The sequence below is a fragment of the Stenella coeruleoalba genome (assembly GCF_951394435.1).
Source record: "Stenella coeruleoalba genome assembly, chromosome: 11".
In the NCBI taxonomy this organism is placed as follows: domain Eukaryota; kingdom Metazoa; phylum Chordata; class Mammalia; order Artiodactyla; family Delphinidae; genus Stenella; species Stenella coeruleoalba.
The window spans coordinates 16560460-16581934 of record NC_137157.1 but is presented as its reverse complement, the minus strand read 5'-3'; the positions used below and the strand labels follow the sequence as shown (position 1 = coordinate 16581934).

Sequence of the window (21475 nt, the reverse complement as noted above, 5' to 3'; positions counted from 1 at the left end):
TGCTCTGCTGAGCCTTCTTGTTAATAAGGGAGGTGCCAGTAAACAAATAATATGTGATATTTCGGTTAATGGTAAATGCTGAGAAGAAAAATAAACGGAGTAAGGACACAAGGAGACAGTGACCCTGTGTTACACAGGGTGGCCAGGGAAGGACTCACAATGGGGTAATAAATAAAAAGGAGCCAGAAGGATGTGTGGAAGAGAGCCAGGTGGATATTTGGGGTAGAGTTCCCCAGGAACGCGGAAGAGCCAATGTGAAGACCCCGCTGTGGGAGTGAGCTTGGCATATTCAAGTTGCAAGAAAGGGCTGAGGGGAGGAATCAGTTGTAGCATGGCAGGAAGTGGAGTTGGAGACTTAGCTGGGCACACAATCGTGGGAGGCTTGCAGGCCTAGGTGGGAATACTAGAAGTCACCAGGGGGTTGGAGAGAAGGAAGGACGGGGTCTGACTTAGATTTTAAAGTAAGGGGAATGGGCTATAGAATGTCAAGGAGACAGTAGGGAGATCAAAAGCCAGGTTATAGCTGGTGGTGACCTGGACCAGGGTGGGAGCAGTGAAAGAGAAGCAGTCAGATGTGGGATAACACTGACAGGATTTGCTGATAGAGTAAGCGTGGGGCGAGACCAAAATCAGGCCAAGGCTGATGGCCTGAGAAGCTGGCAAAATGAAGAGCCATTTATGGAGATGTGGAATCCCGGGGAGAAGGGCGGCTTTGGGAGGGAAGCGGGGAGTTTGGCTTGAACACGTGAAGTTCAGTATCTGGCGGAGACGAGGTGTCAGGCACTGGGTTTAAGAGTCTAGAGCCACGAGGAGCTTTCTGGCCTGGAGGTACATATCAGCGAGTGATGAGCATAGAGATGGGGTTTAGAGACGAGACACTGGATGGGCTCAGGTAGGGAATGCAGGTGTGGAGGACAAGAATGGGGCCCTGGGCACGTCAGCATTTAATGACAGGAGAGAAAGGGAGAAGCCAGTACGGGAGGCCCAAAGGAGCAACCAGCAGATGGAAGGAGGACTAAGGACGTGGCTTGCCGAAAACTAAGGGGAAAAGTTTTCAAGGAACAGAGAGCGATGAGCTGCGGCCAGTGCTGCTGACAGGATGAGAACGAGGTGGACTGAGAACTGACCGCTGGATGTGGGGATGTGAGGGTGACCTTTGTAACAGTGGTTTCAGAGGATTGGGCAGGTGGTGGAGAAGGCTAGGTGTGCAGGGCTCTGAACTCCTAGATCTCTTCCAACCAGAGCTTGTATACACACACACACACACACACACACACACACACACACACACACATGCACACACACACACACGCACACTCACCATCCAAAGGAAGATAGAGAAAAAATATTTTAAACTAATTATATTTGTGTTTTGATCCAATACTTCTTTGTATGAAACCATGACTTTGTCCCTAATTAGTCAAAAGCATCCAAATTGCTTCGTGGAATACTGAGAATGTTATAGCAGAAATTAAAAGTTAGAGAAACTGTCAATGTTCATTTTGACTTTAGGATGTCAAAGCCCACGTCAGAAATCTTAATTTAGGAAGTTAAAGCCTTTGCTTTGTGAATCCAAGTTTTATCAAAAGAAAAAAGGATTCTTAATAATCAAGATGTTGGGAGCAGAATGGAGACTTTGTGCAAGAACGTGAGTTGTGGAGGATGGGGGAAGCCCCAGAGCTCTCATCCCACCATCCTCGGGGGACTGGCTGAGGGTCAGCTGGGCTAGAGTAGGGCTGAGGGAAGAGGACAGAGCATGATCATACAGGGTGTCTTTGAAGTTTCAGACAAGAGGACCAAACCTTGACAGTGAGGGTGGAGGGCACATGGGACTGGAGGTCAATATCCAGAGAGTGGCCAGCACCAAGGAGTTTTGTGCCAGCCAACCAGAGCCTGAGGACCATCTGCCTCCCTCTCATGGGCAATGTGACCCACCATCACATGAAAGAAGCCACAGGAGCTCCTCTTCCCATTACTGTCTGCTGGGGTCCTTCTACCCCCTGTCTGACCATTTCTGTTGGACTTTCTAGCTGAAAAGATTCCTGCCCATGCCCAAAATCTTCCTGAGGCCCATACTTACTTACTTCCCCATATGGACACCCCGCTTTTGAATGACCTAGGACACTTGTCAATCTCCTGAAACACAGCATGGGAGAGGAGGGGTGCCCTAGACACCCAACAAGACCATGGAAGTGCAGATGGAAAGTACTCCAGCGCTGGGACTTGGATTGGGCTGCACAGTGATGAGACCCACCCAGTTACATAAGAGTTCATTTGAAAAAGGTTCCCAGTCTTAAAAATGTTTGGAAGACTTCTGGTTTAGCTTCAACTAGTGAGGGGCTTAGAAGTCAGCACTCTGATCTTTCCAAATAAGAAAAGAGCTGAATAAACTGAAAATCAATGACTTTTCTTAGACCCATCAGAGAGTTGAGGTTTCAGGGGTAACCACCACCCTAAAATCTGGGAGTTCAGAGGGAAACCCAGACAAGGCTTCAACGGGGACAGAAAACAAGGACAGCAGAGGAATTTTCTTTTATTAATATTTTACATTTTTAAAAAAATTTATTTTATTTATTTATTTTTGGCTGCATTGGGTCTTCGTTGCTGAGTGTGGGCTTTCTCTAGTTGCGGCGAGCGGGGGCTACTCTTCGTTGCGGTGTCTTCTTTTGTTGCGGAGCACGGGCTGTAGGCATGTGGGCTCAGTAGTTGTGGCTCTCGGGCTTTCGAGCGCAGGCTCAGTAGTTGTGCTGCACAGGCTTAGTTGCCCCACGGCATGTGGGATCTTCCTGGACCAGGGCTCGAACCCGTGTCCCCTACATTGGCAGGCAGATTCTTAACCGCTGCACCACCAGGGAAGCCCCAGCAGAGGAATTTGAAGCTTATGGCACTGATATCTCCAGCAAACACTAAACACTGCCCAGTTTGTAGCCAGATTAACATGAATCCGCAGACTAAAGCCCTGTTTACCTCAGTTCCTATTGCCTGATACATCATATCCAGCTTTCTAGAAAAAATTACAAGGCATGCTAAAAGGCAAGGAAAAACACAGTCTGGATAGTCAAAGTAAACATCAAAACCAGACTAAGATATAACACAGATTTGGGGATTATCAGAGAGATGATCAAGGTCAACATCAACAATAGTAAATCATGTTGATAGTATGTTGCCTTGATACGGTGTGATGAAAATGGTGCTTTTCTCTGTGGTCCTCCTCCTAAAAGCGTGTAGCTCCAGTCTAACCTGAGGGAAACATTATATATAACCACAGTGAGGGACATTCTACAAAGTACCCTACAAAATCCTCTTCAAAACTCTCAAGGTTTTCCTCCTTTTCCAAGGAGGAAAAGTCTGAGAAACCCTCACAGTCAGGAGGAGTCTAAGGAGACTTGCCTGTGAAATGTGATGTGGGTCCTGGATGCACTCCGAGAACAGAAAAAGGACCTTACATGAAAACTAAGGAAATTTGAGTAAAGAGTGTACTTTCGTTAATAGTTTATGAGCATTGCTTCATTAATTGTATCAAGTGCACCATACTAATATGTTAAAAAGACGGGGAACTGGCTATGGGGTATATGGGAACTCTCTGTACCATTTTTACAATTTGTCTGTAAACCTATAACTGTTCTAAAAATAAGGTTTAGGGCATTGCCTGGCTGTCCAGTGGTTAGGACTCAGCGCTTTCACTGCCGTGGCCCAGTTTCGATCCCTGGTCAGGGAACTAAGATCCCGCAAGCTGCACAGCCTGGCCGAGAAATAATAATAGTAATAATAAGGTTTATTAAAAGAAAAGAAATGTTTGGCTATGCCTGGGCTAATGATCACTGAGGTGTCTTCAATTAGTTGAGTTTAGTTTTGTTTTGCCTGTCCTATCTAGGGGACCCAGAGGGCCAGTTTATCCTTGGTCCACTACAGAAAACCCCTGGGTGAAAAAAGATTGCAGGATGCAGGCACTGGTACCAGGGACAAAAAGGCTGCTTACAGTGCTTACTGTTTACTAGCTGAGTGACCTTGGGAGAGTTATTTAACCTCTCTAGGCCCTAGTTTTTTCATCTGTAAAATAGAGGTAAAAATAAGAGTGCCTCGCTCATAAGATTGGTATCAGAATTAAAAGAATTAGTATTTGTAAGATGCTTACAGCAGTGTATGGAATATGGTGAGTGCCGCATACATCTATGTTACAAATAAAAGGCAGCTATGTGGAAGCAGCAGGATCTGTGGCCAGCATATGGTAGTTTATGTACTATCTGTTTTTCCATTAAGAAACAAACAACAAAAAAAACAAGCAGTCCCCATGATTTTCCTGATCATTTATTTAACACTGAGCGAATTTTATTGTTTGGCATTGTGTTGGTCACTTCTCATGTATTAAATGCATTTACTTATTAATAGCTTACAGTTTCTGATATTTTCTTTTCCTTTTTTGACAATGCAGAGTGTCTGTTCAGCCCATACTGAACATACCTGGACTTCCCCCTGAGCCTGGACGGCTCTAATATGCCCACCTTTCCCTGGTACAGGCAGATCCTGGTGATGACCAATGAGTCCACTAAAGAAAACTACATTTTCAGCCTCATCCTGTTGCAAACCAGCAGTAGCCCTTTCAGAGGAAAGCTTACTTCCAGGTTCCTGTGTCCTTTCCTATTCTGTTTGAATCCCTTTTGCTTCTCCAATAGCAGCAGTGAAGTGTCACACCAGGGAAGTTGTCTGGATTACATTCTGGTGACGTGTGGGGCTCAGGAAGTTGGGGTGAGGAGACTGGCAGGACTGGCTCCAGCATCTCTTCATGACAAGTCTGTTGGCTGTGGCCGTTTCCCCAGCCATGAGCCTCAGCTGAAGCTCTTCTGTCCTCTGATCCCAGTTTATTTTCCTAAGTTAAAGCCTTAGTCTTTGTGTCTGGAAAGCAATTTGGATATTCACGGTGGCTAAAGCTATCCAGAGGAAAAATAAAAAGTCACCATGAGGTAATGAGGCCAGACTATTGGGTGTCTCATATCCTGGCTCCACATGCAGAGGTAAAAGGGGAGCCCAGAAAGGATTTGAGCAACGGCAGCAATTGTGGGAATAAATGACAGTTGCCCATGGTGACTTAGAGGCCAACGCCTATTTGGATCTGTGAGATCTGGTATTTTCAAAAATCAGTCACATTCTGTATTGTCATCTCTGATACTTTCATTGTGGTGGATGTGGGGAGTTGAGAGGATCACCATGGCCACAGCCCAGTTAATTTCCTGTCACACTGTTACGTCTCTTCCTAGGTCTGGTTCAACAGAGAGTCCTAAATCCTAACGAAGCCTATTCTTTTTGAAGGAGTAACACTGCTGTTTTTAGTGAATGTTATGGACCGGATTAATGGCGCATCCACTGGATTCTGCATCCTTATTGCTATCATGTCTGCCCCTTCTACCTCCATCTCAACAGACCCGTCTCAGACTCTCCACCATTTTTTCTATACTAATGCAATCCTTTCTTTATTGGTGGTCTGTGTTTAGTCTCACTGTTCCCAACTCAATCCATTCTTCATACTGCTTCCAAAGTCAGATTTTAAAGATACAATAGAAATAGACACTGACATTCTACTTACATAATTAATATTCCCTGGTGCCTTTCAAGGTGTATGAAGATATGGATGTTGGCAAGTCTTTTTTTTGCTGAGTGAGGTGATGGCAGTGCATGAGAAAGAGGAGGAGAGAGTGAGACAGAGGAGGAGGGGAGTATGATTCTTCAGTAAAGATCTGGGGTCAGGAAACAAAAGGCTTTGGAGGAAAATGGTCCCGAGAGAGATGGGCATTCTGCTGGCAGCCAGTGAGGGACTGGGGGGATGGGGACTCTATGAGATTTTGTGCACCCTTGAATGTGACTCCCTCTGCAGTCTTACACATAAGACCTTCAGTTGTTTTAGAGATGCAGAAATCTCTACATTGTACAAAATCCATATTTCTCCCTAATGTTTTGTGGAGGGGATTGTTCTTTGGGGGCAATGTGTGGAAGCACTGAGTTATGCTACAAGAATCGCATGGAGCAAACAAACAAAAAACCAAGGCAGGATGCAGATCAGCCGATTTGCATAATGGACAAGTCCAGTCTCCCTGCTTCTCTGATGAAGTCTTCCATGGATCCGCATCCCCCATGGGGTGGTCATGAGGGCCTGGAACACATTTAGCATGGAATACAAGATCCTTCCTGCTCTGGTCTCCACATACCTGTTCAACTATGCCTTCTAAGCAACAATACACACACACACACACACATACAAACAACTTACATCCAGAACGCTGAGCTGTAATTCTAGCATAGACTGTCATGATGGTATAAGCTATTTCACCCCGTCTACTGTGTTCCTCCCCTGCCCTTGTTTAGCTGGGAAATGCTTCCTTCTCATCCGCAAGCATGCTTAGGACCCCCCTCCTCTGGGCTTCCATTTTGTCTTGAAGATACACACTTTTATTATATCATCACACTGTTTTATAGCTGTGTATTTACACACCTGTCTCCCTGACATGACCATAAGCTCCTTAAATTCAGACTTAGTCGTATCTCTGTAAAGTATTTCTGGCACCTGGCAAAAGGCGGGGCATGTAGTCTTATGTGTGATGCATGTTTACCTTCTACGGCTTATAAGTGTCCTATAGAGAAGTTACCATAATAAGTAGCTGGTCAGAGAGGAAGAAAAATTTTCATTGGTTCTCTAAAAACTTGCACAATATGTGTCATTTTGTCTTCATAAAGCCTGTTACTATGGTGATCCTCAATAAACCATGACTCCCAGCACTCAAGTCTCTGTGTCAGCTTTTCCAACAATGACTCCGGGCTTGGCCATGTGACTAGCTTTGGCCTATAGAAAATTGGCAAGCATGACGCAAAAGTGGTTGCTTGGTAAGTGCTTGCACGTTGGGTTGGCCAACTTGGAATGCTGTTTCTTGGTACCAGGTACCATATTATGAGGAAGCTCAAGCAGCCATGTGGAGAGGCCCATGTAGAGAAGACTGAAGCCACTGGATGATAGTCTCAGCTGAGCACCCAGCTAGTGACCACCACCCACTGCTAGCCATGTGAATTAGACATCTAGACCTTCTAGCCCTCCCAGTACCCCAGCCATTGCTACATGAGGCAGAAGAAGCACATGGTTGATCTATAGAATTGTAAGAAGTAGTAAATTGTTGTTGTTTTAAGACACTAAGTTTTTCAATGCCAGACATTTCATATAATTGGAATTATGTGATAGGTAGTCTTTTGTGACTTCATTCACGCTACAGCACGTTTTCAAAGTTCATGTATGCTGTAGTGCGTTTTTACGGTCATTTAGCTATAGCATGTACTAGTACTGCATTTCTTTTTATCACTAATATTCCATTGTATGGATGTATCACACTTTGTTTATTCATTCTTCAGTTGATGGCATTTGTGTTGTTTCCACCTTTTAGACATTATGAACCATGTTGCTATGAACAATTGTATACAAGATTTTGTGCTCACATCTGTTTTTATTTCCCTTGGGTATATGAGTAACTACTAGGAGTGGAAATTTGGGGTTAAATGGTAACTCCAAAGTGGCTGCATCACTCACATTCCCAACATCACCCTGTCTTTACAGGTGAAAAAACTCATATTACAGAAAAGTGAGGTTGGAATTCTGTGATGATCCTGCATTCAAAGGACGATTTGAATTGCTGACATTGGAAAAAGAGCAATTGGAAGTAGCAGGAGGAGGAAAAACCATCATCATACAACTGGTAGAAAGAAAGAAGATTAGTGTGAAAATAATCACAGGCAGCAGAAAGGTAAATTACAATAATTATTGAAGAGATGTTTTTAGGAAGATATGTGGTCATTCTTAGAAACCTCAGGGAGAGAGGTGGTGGAAGAAACCAGATTGCAATGGTGACAGGTTAAGAGTGTGTGGGCAGCATGTTTTTGGCATTTGGCTGTGATGAAAAGAGAAGGAATCACCCTTATGGTGAAGGGGACATGAACGTGTCTGTGGAGACAAGAAGCCAGAGTGATTGAGATGCAGAGACAGCTGAGAATGCAGTGAAGCACCGTATTGGAAAAACTGAGGAAAGCACAGGGTCAGACGGAAGGAAAACCTAGTTCTCTGTGGCCAGGGATGGGAGGAGAGAGGTGAGTACAAATGAGAGTGATTTGGGGGATATGTTCAGGTCTGATGACCTTGTCTAGAATTTTCTATGTTGAAAGGCTCAGAAGACCTAAGAAAGTACTAGGACTTAAGCTGCGTTCCCTCCCTCCCTCTCCTCCCTGCACACCTCCATCCCTAGCAAATCACCTGCAGGGGGAAGCTGAACCCTAGGCAGGCCTGTCCCCTTGTCCTCACAGGAGTTTCCAATGCAAATGATAAAACGATACAGAGGGCATTCAGTCTTTCAGCCTTTCCTTCAAAGAAGATTTCTTGAGCCAACTACATAGAGTTCAAAGTGAGTTTTTGGGGGGCTTTCTGAATTCCGAGCATTCATTATAGTATTCATGGAAGCTAGGTTTTCAGAGGATGCCAGTAAATGCAGATTCCTGGGCTATGAAGCGTCAGCTTAAAAGAACCTTCTAAACTGCCATTAATCATGCTTGTTCCTTAGCATGTTTATTATACATTACATTTTCCCTTCATAGCCCCCCAGAGCTCTCCTAATTGAAAAGCCAGGAAGTAGTTCATTGTTTCTTAAAAGCGGAAGTGATAGCGCTTACAGTAAGTGTCTGCCATTCCAGTTAATAGCACTGATGTATAAAACCTGCTGGAGCTCTCCTCTCAGGGAGAAAACCCCACTGCATGTACTAGCAGCAAGTTTGCCACAGCACGCCTGACAGCAGAGGTATTTTAATAAAACCCAGCGTAGAAAGGCAGGTTTTGTTACACTGACTCCAACTGATAATTAGATGCAAAAGTTTGACAATCTCAGGAAAAAGTGACGTGGTTTCAAATCTAGATTAGAGATTCTGGGGGTGGTGAGGGGCGGAGAAATCTGTGCTTTCAAGTAGAATGAGAGCCTTTGCTGTGGAATGCTAGGACATCTCCCGGGTCCAGTGAGCGCCACTTCCCAGCAGCTGAAACCATTTAGATCGGCCTGCGTCTTCCCCCTGCAGAAAACGATGGCCTATCCCAGGGTCACTTACCGTTGTGCATGTGGCCCCCCAGAGTTCAGGGACAAGAACGTGGACCATAGCATGAATAACTTCCTCCATTTCTACAGCCCGTGCTTGCATCCAAGGAGACTTCTGTTGCTGTCCTTGTGTTGCTTTGTTTTGTTTTCATCACAACTGATGGGAGAGGCAAGACAGGTGTGTTTACCTGAAGTTTAGGGAGGTGAAGCGGTTTTTCCTAAAGTCACATAGGTTCAGCGGGAAGAGAGTTGGTTCCAGGTTTCTTGGCAACATTATCCAGGAATCTGCCCATCAGACCACACCCGGCAAGTAGAGTTTAAAAACCAGTAGCCCCATTTTTGTGTGTGCTTTTAAAGACGAAGGACCAACAGAATGGCTTGAGTATCTGTTGGGCAAGAGGGGATTTCATCTGAAAGACACGTTTAACATGGTTAGTGCAACAGTGGGTTAAATCCATTTCACCTGCCTTCACTAATCAAGGTCGTCCTAAGACTTGCACATCCTCCACGCATTATGTAGCCTCAGCAGTAAGATATTTGCCCAAGTTGTTTTCTAGATACTTGGAGTCAGCTGAGCCTAGTTTGAGCTGAGCGGGTTAAGAGTGGATAGTGAAGACTGGATAGGACCACCAGTGTTTCAACTGGGCATGCACGAGTGTCCGCTGTATGACCTCTACCCTCAGAAGGTGAGGAGGCCTGTAGCTGAGTTACACTTGCCCAGGACTACAATCAGTGCACCTTTTTCCAATCACCTTGCCCCGTGCTCCCCACGCCTCAGGCCACCCTGCTTCTATATTCATTATCCCATAAATACCTGAGTCCCTTGCCTTCTCAGAGGCGGATCTGAGATTTGTTCTCTCCGTTTCCTTGCGCGGCTGCCTTTCAAATAAGCCCTCTCTTGGCTGCAAACCTGGCATCTCAGTGTTCTGGCTCGCTGTGTGTGCCTTGGGGCAAAACGAACCTGGTGACTTGGGGCTTCTGCTGAGTTCCTGACCTCTTGCCAGTATCTCCCTGCCTAGCTGTTCCTCGCTAACCACCACCACCAACTGACCTTTTCCCTTGAGTTTTTCAAAATCCCGTGCATACAAGGAGATTCTGTATAGTATAATTTAAATGAATATTTGGAGGCGATGCCCAAGAGTAAGGACTGTATTCCCAGAAGCGATATAAAATTGAACAGCTCTTTTCAGAATTCCCCTAGCCAGCATAGTCCTGTAGTCCAGATGATGTGTAAATTAGAAAAACAAGCTCGTTTGCCTTGAGACTTTTATTACCATCTGCTGAGAAATTGTTTTATAACTGTATGAACCGGAGGTTGATAACCTCTTCCTAGAGTCGTGCAAGGCACAGTTGTCACAACTGGAAGCAACAGCCATTCCTGCCATTGGGAGCGTCTCGGTGGACTCTCCTTGGTGCCAAGTCTTTCTGCATCTTGCTGCCTCACTGTCTCTCCCCCCCTTCCCCCAACCCTGTTGCCTCCTTTAATCTCCCTCAGGTTTCTTCTATTCTAGGCCCCTTTACTCTCTCCTTTTTGAGATTCTTCGGAAACAGTTATAAATCTTACCTTATTTTACACTAGCAGCACGTAAATTCATACTTTATTTTAATAGTTTACTTTTCTTGCCTACTCATCCCACCCCTGGCCCAAGGGTAACCCTTCTTAACTGGGATGGCCCATCATGGTATTTTGCTATTAATTCCCTGAGGATTTCTGCTTTCGGTTTTTACATCAACTTTCTTTCCCCTCCTTTTCACATTAAAAAAAAAAAAGACTTGGTTGATCTCTTTGTTATAATCCCCATAGCACCTCCTAGCTCTCCTTTAAAAATGTACATAGTATAGACCTGGCATGTAGTGGATACGCATTAAGTATTTGCCAATGGAATATTTATGATCAAGTGTATAATAGTGTGTAGTTTTGGTTTTGAGGCTCTATTGGATTGTGAGCTAATATCAGAATTCTTGGTGTGTGCTTAGCAAGGTGCTGAGCTCGCAGTGGATGCTCAAAAGATACTTGTTAAGTGAATCTCCATCAACAAAATAACCTGTTTTCTGCTTAACCCAGGAAAATCTGTGGAGCTAAGCACCATGATATTAAAGGGAAACAGTGGAGGGCGTCATTTTAGTTCTTCAGGTTATCATGGTTGATGAGGTCATTCATGAGATGAAGTTCTTTATAACGGAAACAACTCTATGTTAGTCCCTTCGGTGGATACATCACAACTTAAAACTCATTTCAAGAACATTATTTTCATATCTTCCCCTCAGAATCCTATGAAATAGATACTACTTGTCCCTGTCCTCTGTCATCCCGCTTTACAGATGAGGAAACTTAAGGCCCAGAGAGATTTAAGCCACTTGGTTTGGCTCACATACACAGTAATTGATGAACAAGAACGTGAACGGAAATCTACAAACGCCATGTCTTCTACATGTTCTGCTACATCATAGCTTCCCTGGTTCGGAAGCAGAGCAACATGACTCCAAAGTTCTCTTTCCGGTGTAGATGTTTTAAAAATATGTTCTTTGGCAAAAGCATGAAACATATTACTCAATACCAATACCAGTCTTCAGTCTAGAATCCAGACCGTGAAGTGTGCACACGACATACTTTGAAAGAGGCCTCATAAAAACACAAAGTCAGAATTGTCTCTAAGGATTTTCGCTAAGTAGACTGAATCTAGGGGGGAAAATGAAATCTTTTCCCAGGGCTTCACAGGAGTGGGGACTAAAAGACTGAGAGCTTGTGAGAAATAACTGATACGTTAAAAAATGTTTGATTCAAAATAGAAGAATGGTAAAGAGTTTAAAAAAAAAACACAAAAATAAAAATGGTACATTTGGAATATTTTTTAGAATCACATAATTTTAGGGCTGCAAGGGACCAGAAGAAGCATCTCTAACCCTAACTCCCTTCTTTTGACAAAAAGAAGCAACATTTTGAGTCACAACCAGGATCAGCTTCATAATTTGTGGAGCCCAGGATAAAGTGAAAATGGGGGGGGGGGCCCTTGCTCAAAAATTATTAAAAATTTCAAAGTGGTGACCGAAGGTTGTGAAACCAACGTGGGGATGCGTATGGCTACAGCACAGGTCGCATACCTTTAAGCCAGTCCTGGTCATGATATTATTAATACCAATACTTTACATTTACATGGCACTTTACAGTTTACACAGCCTTTTCACTGGTAGCTACTTTGAGTTTCATAATAACTCAGTGGAGTAGAGTGAGTTACCTTTATTTTAAAACATTCCCCCACAGGAAAGAATTTACCAACCATGACATTCTGAGTGACTAAAATGATCCTATGCCCTTTGCACCATTTATGTTTCATTTCATGATGTTAGCAGCTTCTTTTAGATTAAACAGGAAGCAGTTAATTTGCTCATGGATATTCATTCAACAAACACTTCAGCACCTACTATGAGCCGAGCACTTTGCTAAGCATTTCAGACATGTGACGTGAACTTCACAGTAACTCAGTGAAGCGTGACTCATCATTCCCAATGTACTGATGAGCACTGAGAATCAGAGAAGTAAAGTTAGACGTTCAAGGTCACAGATTAGTTAATGACATCATCGGGACTAGAATATTGGTTGCCGAACTGTTCTGTGGTATTAAAGTCTCTAAAATGAGATACAAATGTAAATTTCAAATTGTCTGCTAAAGAGATTAAATTCAAATCAGAGTAAATTGCTATTCTCCTTTGCTACCTCTTTTCTCTCTCTTTCTTCTGCTTCAGTTTCTACTGTAGAAAGTACCGGAGTCTAAAGATGAAAGTTTCATGTGTTTTAGGAGATTGCCTAGTAAATGATTAGAAGTACATTAAACGACTGTTACATACAGGAGGGATAAACAAGGTCCTACTGTATAGCGCAGGGAACTATAATCAATATCCTGTGATAAACCATAATGGAAAAGAATATGAAAAAGAATATATATATGTATAACTGAATCACTTTGCTGTACAGCAGAAATTAATACAACATTGTAAATCAACTATACTTCAATAACATATTTTAAAAAAGAAGAAGTACGTTAAATGACCTGAGCCCTGGCCTCATTTCAGAGCACTGATTGCTTACTTAATATACATGAGCTCTTCCATACTTTGAAGCAGCCTTGCAAGTTGGGGGCAAAGCCATATGACTATATCTGGCCAATGGACCACAAACTAAAGTCTCATGTATCATTTCCAGGCTGAAGTATCAATAACTCCTTCATGACTCTTTGGCTCTCTCTTTCTCCAACTCAGTGACCCCAGAAGCCATGTGTTGAGATAGTAGAATCTCAAGATAGAAGCATATTGGCTCCCTGGATCGCCACTTGGAAGGGAGTTTCTCTGGAGAACCATGGGTCTTGCAGTGGACTCTATGTGAGCAAAATACATTTTCATGTGCAAGTCACTGAGATCTGGGAGTTTGTTAATGCAGCATAACCTAGCATCACCCTGACTAATGTTCAGTGTTCCTCTCATTCTGTCTTGGTTCCCCTTTCCTGTTTTTGACCCTTAGTGTCTGTAATTAACATATACAAAGCCTTTCAAATTTTCTCCTCAAGCTTCTTTTTGTTTTCCTGGAAGCTTCTGACAGCTGGCCAGTTTCTGTTATTTTCAAAGGTTGAGGCCTCAACCTTTGTTTGATTTTACATTAACAACTAACATGACCCAAAAGGCTGAAGGACTTGAAAGCATCCGTGAGTCAGAGGCTTCAATAATTTCTAGGTCTTTCTAAAACACATTAATTTGGGGAAATTGTGTTTAAACACTAAAATGACGAGCAGATGATTTTCTGTCTTACTAGCCTGGGTACTTGTTTCCAGGGAAATTGTAAAAGGGAAAATGTTTCAGTTTATTTTCTTTAGCCAGGGATGGTATAGGAAAAACTGAGGTTCCCTCGGCATGGTCATAAATCTCACATTTAAATAGCAATACAAACAGTAATTTTTGGAAACAAGATTGTATGACATGTGATCATGACATAAGTAATGAGACTGACTTATACCCAAAACATACAAAGGGCATGAGTTTTCCTCAGGAAAACGATCGTCCAAAGATATTCCTCCAGACAGCATCTATGATAACTGCTTTCATTCCTTGCTCTGTATGATAATTGTAGCACGTTTTGAGTGGGAAGTATGGGCTTTAGAATCTGAAGAACTACCTGTTGTTAGCGACAGTCCCCAGAGGAAGTAAGCTAACCTCCCTAAGCCTCATTTCTCAGCTGTCAAGTGAAGGTAACAATCATCTGTCTCATAAAGTAACGGCGAGGAGTTAGGGAGATAATTTGTGGAAAGCGCTTAGCCTGGCACAGAGGAAGTGCCCCCTAATCAGTAGCTATTATTCTGGGAGACTCTCAGGGATGGAAATTCTTACCTTTTGAGGATGACATTAACGTTTGGAGACAATAAGATGCCGCCTGGTGTTAAAACTGGTGAAACAGGACCAGCCATCAAACTCACCAAACACGAGGCAACTTAAACCAGCAAGAATGTTCTCGTCCTTGGTCTGTCCCTTCCATGGTGTCAAGGTGGCCAGAAGGAAGTCCATCCCTACAGAGTCTGAATTAGTCCTGGGAAAATAGTTGGGTTTCTAACAGGAAAAAAAAAGGTATTCAAGGCAGTAGTAGCAGCAGAGCAAATTCAGGAACAGATCAGGCAGGGAATAGGATGTGAAATAGTTTGGCTGGAACAAAGTGGAAATGGGGCCAGAGACTTGGCTTGAGTGATTTTGCAGAGCATCTTGAATTCTGCAGTGAAAAAGTTTTGCTTGATTCACTTGGCAGTGGGGAGCCCCTAAAAGTGTTAGAGTGAGTAAAGGGCTGGGCTGATTAGGTACTAGAGAGGAAGGAAGCAAACAGAGGGCTCCTAAACTGACACGGGTGAGAGGTAAGTGGTCCTGCATTAGGGTGATGGCAGTCAAAGAGGAGATGGATTTGAGATGGAATATTCGTGACTGGGGAACAAAGTGAAAGGAGTATAACATGATCACCAGCTTGGGATCCTGGTGCCTGGGAAAATGTTGGTGCCATTTACCCACACGGAAAAGCCAGAAGAAGGGACTGGTATGGAGAAAAAGAGGAGAGGAGTTTGCTTGACGCCATGCTCACCTTGGGATAACCGCCTGCTTGTGTGGGAATGTTCCAGGAATGCAATATCAGAAATGTCCCTTGTTAAGGAGAGGGCCAGACTTGGGTGGGTGAGGGAAGAAAGGGAATCTGCGTGTGACTAATTTCATGATCTGTCACTTTAACACCAAGCTAAAATTACCTCTGGCTGGACCTAATTCTTGCACTAGCAATTATTTCTAGCTATTAAAGCTTTGCAGTACTTGCAGCAACTATCCACTTATGGGCACAGCTGGCCAGTTGCCCCTTCCCTGGCAAGGACAGATGAAACAGACCTTCTTTACAGCACCACTTGGGCACACGATTACTAATGACAGTAATTTTTGCACGTACACCGAGTATCAGGTATGGAAACTTAACTGCAGGAGGACCAGGGGAAATTGGCTGGAAATTTGGCCCAGGAAAGAAAGAAAATAGAAGAAAAGAAGTAAGAGCTACAAGCAGGAGGTTATAAAGAAGAAAAGAAGGAAGGGGGAAAATGGGAGTGAATCAACATCTATCGAGCTCCCAGCGTAAGTGCTAAAAATACTTGGATGAATAGGACACGATCCCTGAGCTCTCAGTCTAGTGGGAGAAGCGTCTACTGTAGAAATGATTACAAGAAGCTGTGCTGAGTTTCATAGGTGAGCATATTTTGTTTTGGATGCACCCCACTTAAACTGGGGGCACAAGGGTCAAAAAGTCCATTTGTAGGTGAGAAAACTGAGATTCCAAGAAGTTAAATAAGTTGCCTAAAGTCACAGTGTTATCATTAGGGCTCCATTGGTTACAAGAGACAGAAACCAAATTCATACTGGCTCAAGGCAAAAAAAAACAAAAAAACAACATAATGGCTCATGTGATGGAAAAGTACAGGGAAGGTGGAAGGGTTGATGCAGTTTTTTTTCCCTGGATTCAGGTGCCCCATCTGTGCCCTGTCTTTGACCCTGCTTTGTTCTGTGTTGCTTTACTGTCAGAAAGCTTCTCTTCTATGGGGAGGGAAGATGACTCCCAGAAGTCACAGGTTTCTGTGGTCCTTCGAGCTTGTAGCACATATTGACCCCTAGAAGCATTCTGATTTCCCCTTCTTGGTTGCCTTGGACAAACCACTGAGTCAGGTGGGATTGCATGCTCTGATCATGTGCCCACAGCTGCGGTGGGCTGGCGGTGCCCCTTGATTGACAGAATCACCTTCAGCAGGGGACGGCATTTATGAGTGCCATCCCCAGAGGGAGGGGACAAACACAACCCATGTCCATTGCACTCACTTTAGAAAGTTGCAGGGGTGAGCTGAAAGCCCAGGCTGCATTCCAAAACCTGTGTCTTTCCACCATACAAAATGCCCCCATCTCCCCCCACCCCTGATAAATGAGGACAGGAAGAAGATAAGATGACAGGGCAAATGAAAGGAAAGGCAGAGATCATTTGGGCAGGGCAAAACACCAAAGAAGAAATGAGAAGAGGAGGCAAGAGACGCAGGATGGTGAGAGACTGTGGGAAAAAGGAAAGCAAGGGTTGAGAAAGAGAATGTATGGAGGGGCCATCTTGCAGCCTTCAACCCCGCCCCTGGAATCTCTGCCAGAAGCCGCTGCTGGTTTTCAGAAAGCTTTTTCCCGTCTCCCTTGTTAAGACACAGAGAGCCAAATGCCCCATTAATCTTTCAGAGGCCACTTTGGCTTCTTGTGGCAGAGCCATGCACGTTGGGCTTGGTTCCCCATGGGAGTCTTCCTTCCCAAAGGCAGTGGGTCTTGGCAGACACACCCAATACCCAGTAGGACCACAGGGACCAATGGCTGCTTTCACAACGGCTCTGTTTAACCTGGGGAGATAGTTGGCAGCCCTGTGCCTGAAGGGTTCTCCTACCATTTGCCTTGGCAGGATCTGCTATACCATGTTCTTATTTCTCAGGCCAGTTTTCAGTGTGAGAAACTCAAAAGTCAAAAATAAACCCAGAGCCCAATTTGCCACCCCCATCAGGCAGCTGCTGTGGGCCTGGGACAATGCAGGGTGTAGTCAGGAGACTGGGAAAGCCTTTTTCCTAGCTGAGCAGACAGTTGGGATGGAGTAGGCAGAAAATAAACAGATGGGCTAAAGAGTAACATGACGTAATAGTAGTAACCAAACCAAAAAAATAAAGAAAGAAAACCAGTACAATGTAAGAAAAGTCACGAAAGAGACCATTTGTCTTACTGAATGTCCCCGTGAACCCAATCCATGTGACCCTTGGAAAGGTTGCAGGGGCTGGTGATCAGTCAATTTGGAAAGAGTGCCACGTGACTAGTGCACTTGTCGAGACTCTCATGGGTCGTGCTTGTCTCAGCGCCTCTCTTTTGGCTGTTTGGAGTTGCATTGCCAACTCAGAAGCTTGCTGTAACGGGCTGAATCACATCTGCCTCCCACCCCCAGTATCGTATGTTGAAATCCTAACTCCTGGTATCTTGGAATGTGACTGTATTTGGAGATGAGGCTTTTAGAGGAGTAACTAAGTTTAAATGAGGTCATTGGGGTGAGCCCTAATTCATTATGACTGGTGTCCTTATAAGAAGAGGAGATCAGGATACAGACATGCATAGAGGGAAGACCAGATGAACATACAGGTAGATCGCCATCTACAAGCCAAGGAGAGACGCTTTGGAGGAAACTAACCCTCTTGACACCTTTGATCTTGGACTTGTGGGCTCCAGATCTGCGAGAAAAGAATTTTTGGTTTTTTTTTAAGCCACACAGTCTGTGGTACTTGTTACAGAAGTCCTAGCAAACTAATACACCTCCTCTAACTGGGCTAGAACACATGTCCCGATAAAACTGTGAGCCTTGGCCCATCAGGCATACCCAACCCGCCATCACACCCTTCATGGGAGGATGGCTTCATTCCAGTGTTCTCTGGATTAAATGAGGAACAAAGCTAAGAGTTTCGCCTCCATCTACCTTTCTTTTCATCTTATTTCTCAATTTGTTCAGATGTCAGGTAAAGAAGTAAGGATACTTTTTATTGGTCTTCCTCAAAAAATCCAGATTAGACAATAGCAGTCAGCATGAGCCAATTTATATTGTGGTAACAAGTAACCTCCGAATCACAGCAGCTGCACAAAACGGTCGATTCTTCCTCGCTCACATTCTGTTAGCCGTCTGCCTCGGGGAAACTAGAGTCTCCGTGCTCAGCACAGCTCTGCAGGGAGACTCCCCACCCAGCCACCCAGTCACCCAGAGGTCCCCTCTCATGAGGATCCGTGGTCACCACAGTGCGAGGAAACAAGCGTGGTGGTTTGCACGCTGGCTCTTAAGCATCCCCCAGAAATGACACACATCACCTCCAATCGTATTTCATTGGCCAAAGCAAGTCATTGGATTCCGGCTAATGTCAAAGGGGCGGGAAAATGTAATCCTAGCCTATGTCCAGAATAAAAAGACCTGGAAATACTTGTGAACAGCCCTGATGACCCCATATGGACCATTGTCCCTGCCCCCGAGGAGGTTACAGTTTAGAGACGGAGAATGAGGATTTGCACCCAGATTGTCATTCCTATGTGAGGACATTGCCCTTGTGTGTGCGCGTGACTCACTTGAAAGTTACTCCCTAAGAAGGGAGGCCCTAGAAAGGGAAATGACAGGCATGCTTCTGCTCAGTCCATACACAGACTTGTTAAATATCTGTTAATATGCCAGGGACAGGCACTACCCTGAACCTCGCAGGATTTGGCTGGGGGGGTCCCTGACCTCCCACTTCCTTAATGCCAGTGGGCTCCCCCAGTCACTGTGAAAACAAAAACATCTCCAGAGATTTCCAGACTAAAGCAGGGTAGAATTATGGCAGAAGTGTCTTTTGTGTCCATTCTCATGATAGAAAAATCCATGGTATTTTGGGATGGGAAGCATTTATTTTACAGCAGTTTTGGTGGGGGAAGTGTTTGGGACAGAGGAAAAGCAATAGGTTTCCATCTTGATGATCCAAAAGTGGGTCGTGGAATGTTGATGGAATGATCTCCTCAGAGCTGGTGGGAACCTCAGAGACCCTCAAGTTCAAGTTCCTTATTTTAAAGACAGATAATCGGGACCTGATTACTCTGAAGACTCTTTTGATCAGGACTTAAGTGAGGGAGAAAAGGCACCCTCTCTTCTTTACTGCCCTGATCACACTGTCCTCCTTCCATCACTGCCCCACAACTCCTATACTACGCCTGTCTGTCCGCGACTTTGGACTTGGGCGAGTGGGGGCAGGAGGGAGTGGAGGGAACAGAGGATAAGAGAGGATAAGAAAAGGCGGAGCTGAAAGAGCAGACCAGGTGGCTTCCCTTGCCATGTGGTGAAGGGGAATTCAAGCCACCGCAAAAGAAGACCTGAAGCATGGCGGAGATGTAGGCCAACCGAAGCATCAGGAGAACGAGTCAGGCAATTCCAAAAGCACATGGTGATCGCCGTTGAGGAGGGGCTCTGATGTAAATACCAAGCAGTATCATTATCACTGTTCATTGTTATAGTGTACCTTCTGAAACTAGCAGCCTAAGAAGTCAGCAGAACTAGAAATTGACTTGTAAGCATCATCAGAACTCGGTTGGCTTCCTCTTCCTCTTTCAGGCTGACAGCATGGTTTTAGAGAGGATGAGAAAGCACTTGGTTGGTTGTAGCGGTCAGGTATCCAGATGTTAGATCACCTGCTTCCAGATTTCAGCTGAGACTTGCAAATTCGTTTCATCGAAGTCCGTAGCTAGTTTCAAGCCTTGGTCCCCGAAGCAAAATTGGAGGTTATAAAAATAACCCCCTGGTACAGCTCCTAGGCCATAAGACATGTGCTGCAGGCCTAAGCTGTTCTCAGGGTTGGGATTGCTTCTACTTTGGGGCCGCCCCAGAATTTTCAGAAATGACTGCAAGGACCCAAGGGAACCACAGAGCTTCATTAGGAGCAGTTTGCTTCATCTCCCTGAAGGATCTTATGGGGATGTTTGTAGGTTACGGGAAGGGCTTGTGGACTGGTTGCCAATGGCACCAGGAAGCAGGAAGTCAACTCATAAGTTAGTGCCAGAGGCCACAACAGTGAGAGGCCCGCATACTGCAAAAAAAAAAAAGTTCCTTGGTTCACTTCTGCAGAGACCACCAGCCTGTGGCTAAGTGGACAGCAAAGAGGGGGAAGGCTGCTGTTCCCTCCCCCCACTCTCTGCAAGCAGGCTCACACGTGCAGCGGAGGAAGGAAGTCCAGTGGATGTTCCCATGTTCCTCGGGTGGCAAGTTTTCATGTCCCGCGTGCAGCTGTAATCAGCAAGTACGTCAAGAGGTGTGTGTGTGTGTGTGTGTGTGTGTGTGTGTGTGTGTGTGTGTGTGTGTAATAGGAGAGAGAGCTCATGTTATCTGAGGACATTCTGTTCTAACTCTGGCCTACCTTTGTTCCTGTGCCAAAAAGGATTGTCTAGGACCCCGAAATACCAGCCAGTGCACAGCCCTTCATTTCCTTTGGTCTAGGAAGCAGAGGATAGAGAGCAAATACCCCAAATCTATTACAAACTTTCTGACAGCCAGAAGCGAGAGAGACCATCCTTCTCTCTTATCTCTGTGCTGCAATAATTAGCAGAAAGGGAGACATCAGCCTTTATGAGATGGAAGCAGATTGTCTTCATTTAGAGCAGCTGGTTCCCAAAGCCTTACCTGTGGGTCCTGCCAGCTTCTGACACAGACATGAACTTGAATCCTGGCTGTGCTACTTCCTAGTCACATAGCCTTGGGCAGGTTACTTTAGCCTTTTTCCCTCACCTGAAAAGGAGAAAAAGGACCCCAGCTTATTTGCTAGTATTGCTGTGGGGTAACATGAAGTGATGCTTGTGCAGCACTGTGCCCTGGGTTCCATAAGTGGCCTTGCTCCCAGAAGGGACTGTGCCATTAATCAGATTCTCCTGCTCTTGTGAGCACCTGAGCCCCAGCCCAGGCAGGGTGGGTTGCAGGGCTTCGGTGAGACTGGCCAAGAAGCAGCATATAAGGCAGGGCTGAAGCACACATTCAGGACCCTGGTCCAAGGGAAAGATCAACCCAAAGGACCAAGAGGGAGGTAGGACATGGTTATGAGGCAGTGAGTTAGGAAAATAAATAAGTCAAGTCTGAACAGATGGATTCCCAGTAGTTGGTAGGAAATAAAGCCTGTAGAGTAGTTCCTGCAGCCCAGAAATGCAGCAGAAAGGCTTCTTATAGAGTGTCTGCAGACCAGATTCCAGTGAGGAGGCCATTATAGAGGACGTGAGTCTTCTGGGGCAGTGGCACAGGCTCTATGGTTAGTGGT

The 21475-nt window shown here is 44.8% G+C and overlaps 1 long non-coding RNA gene across 1 annotated transcript in view; it reads left to right on the top strand.

Annotated features, from left to right (window-relative positions):
- The window catches only part of LOC307194194, a 146959-nt gene that overhangs the window by 102728 nt on the left and 22756 nt on the right, over positions 1 to 21475 (top strand). The window contains exon 3 of the long non-coding RNA XR_013830529.1: positions 7592 to 7778. This is a non-coding gene — a long non-coding RNA (uncharacterized lncRNA). The remainder of the gene's footprint in view (positions 1 to 7591; positions 7779 to 21475) is intronic.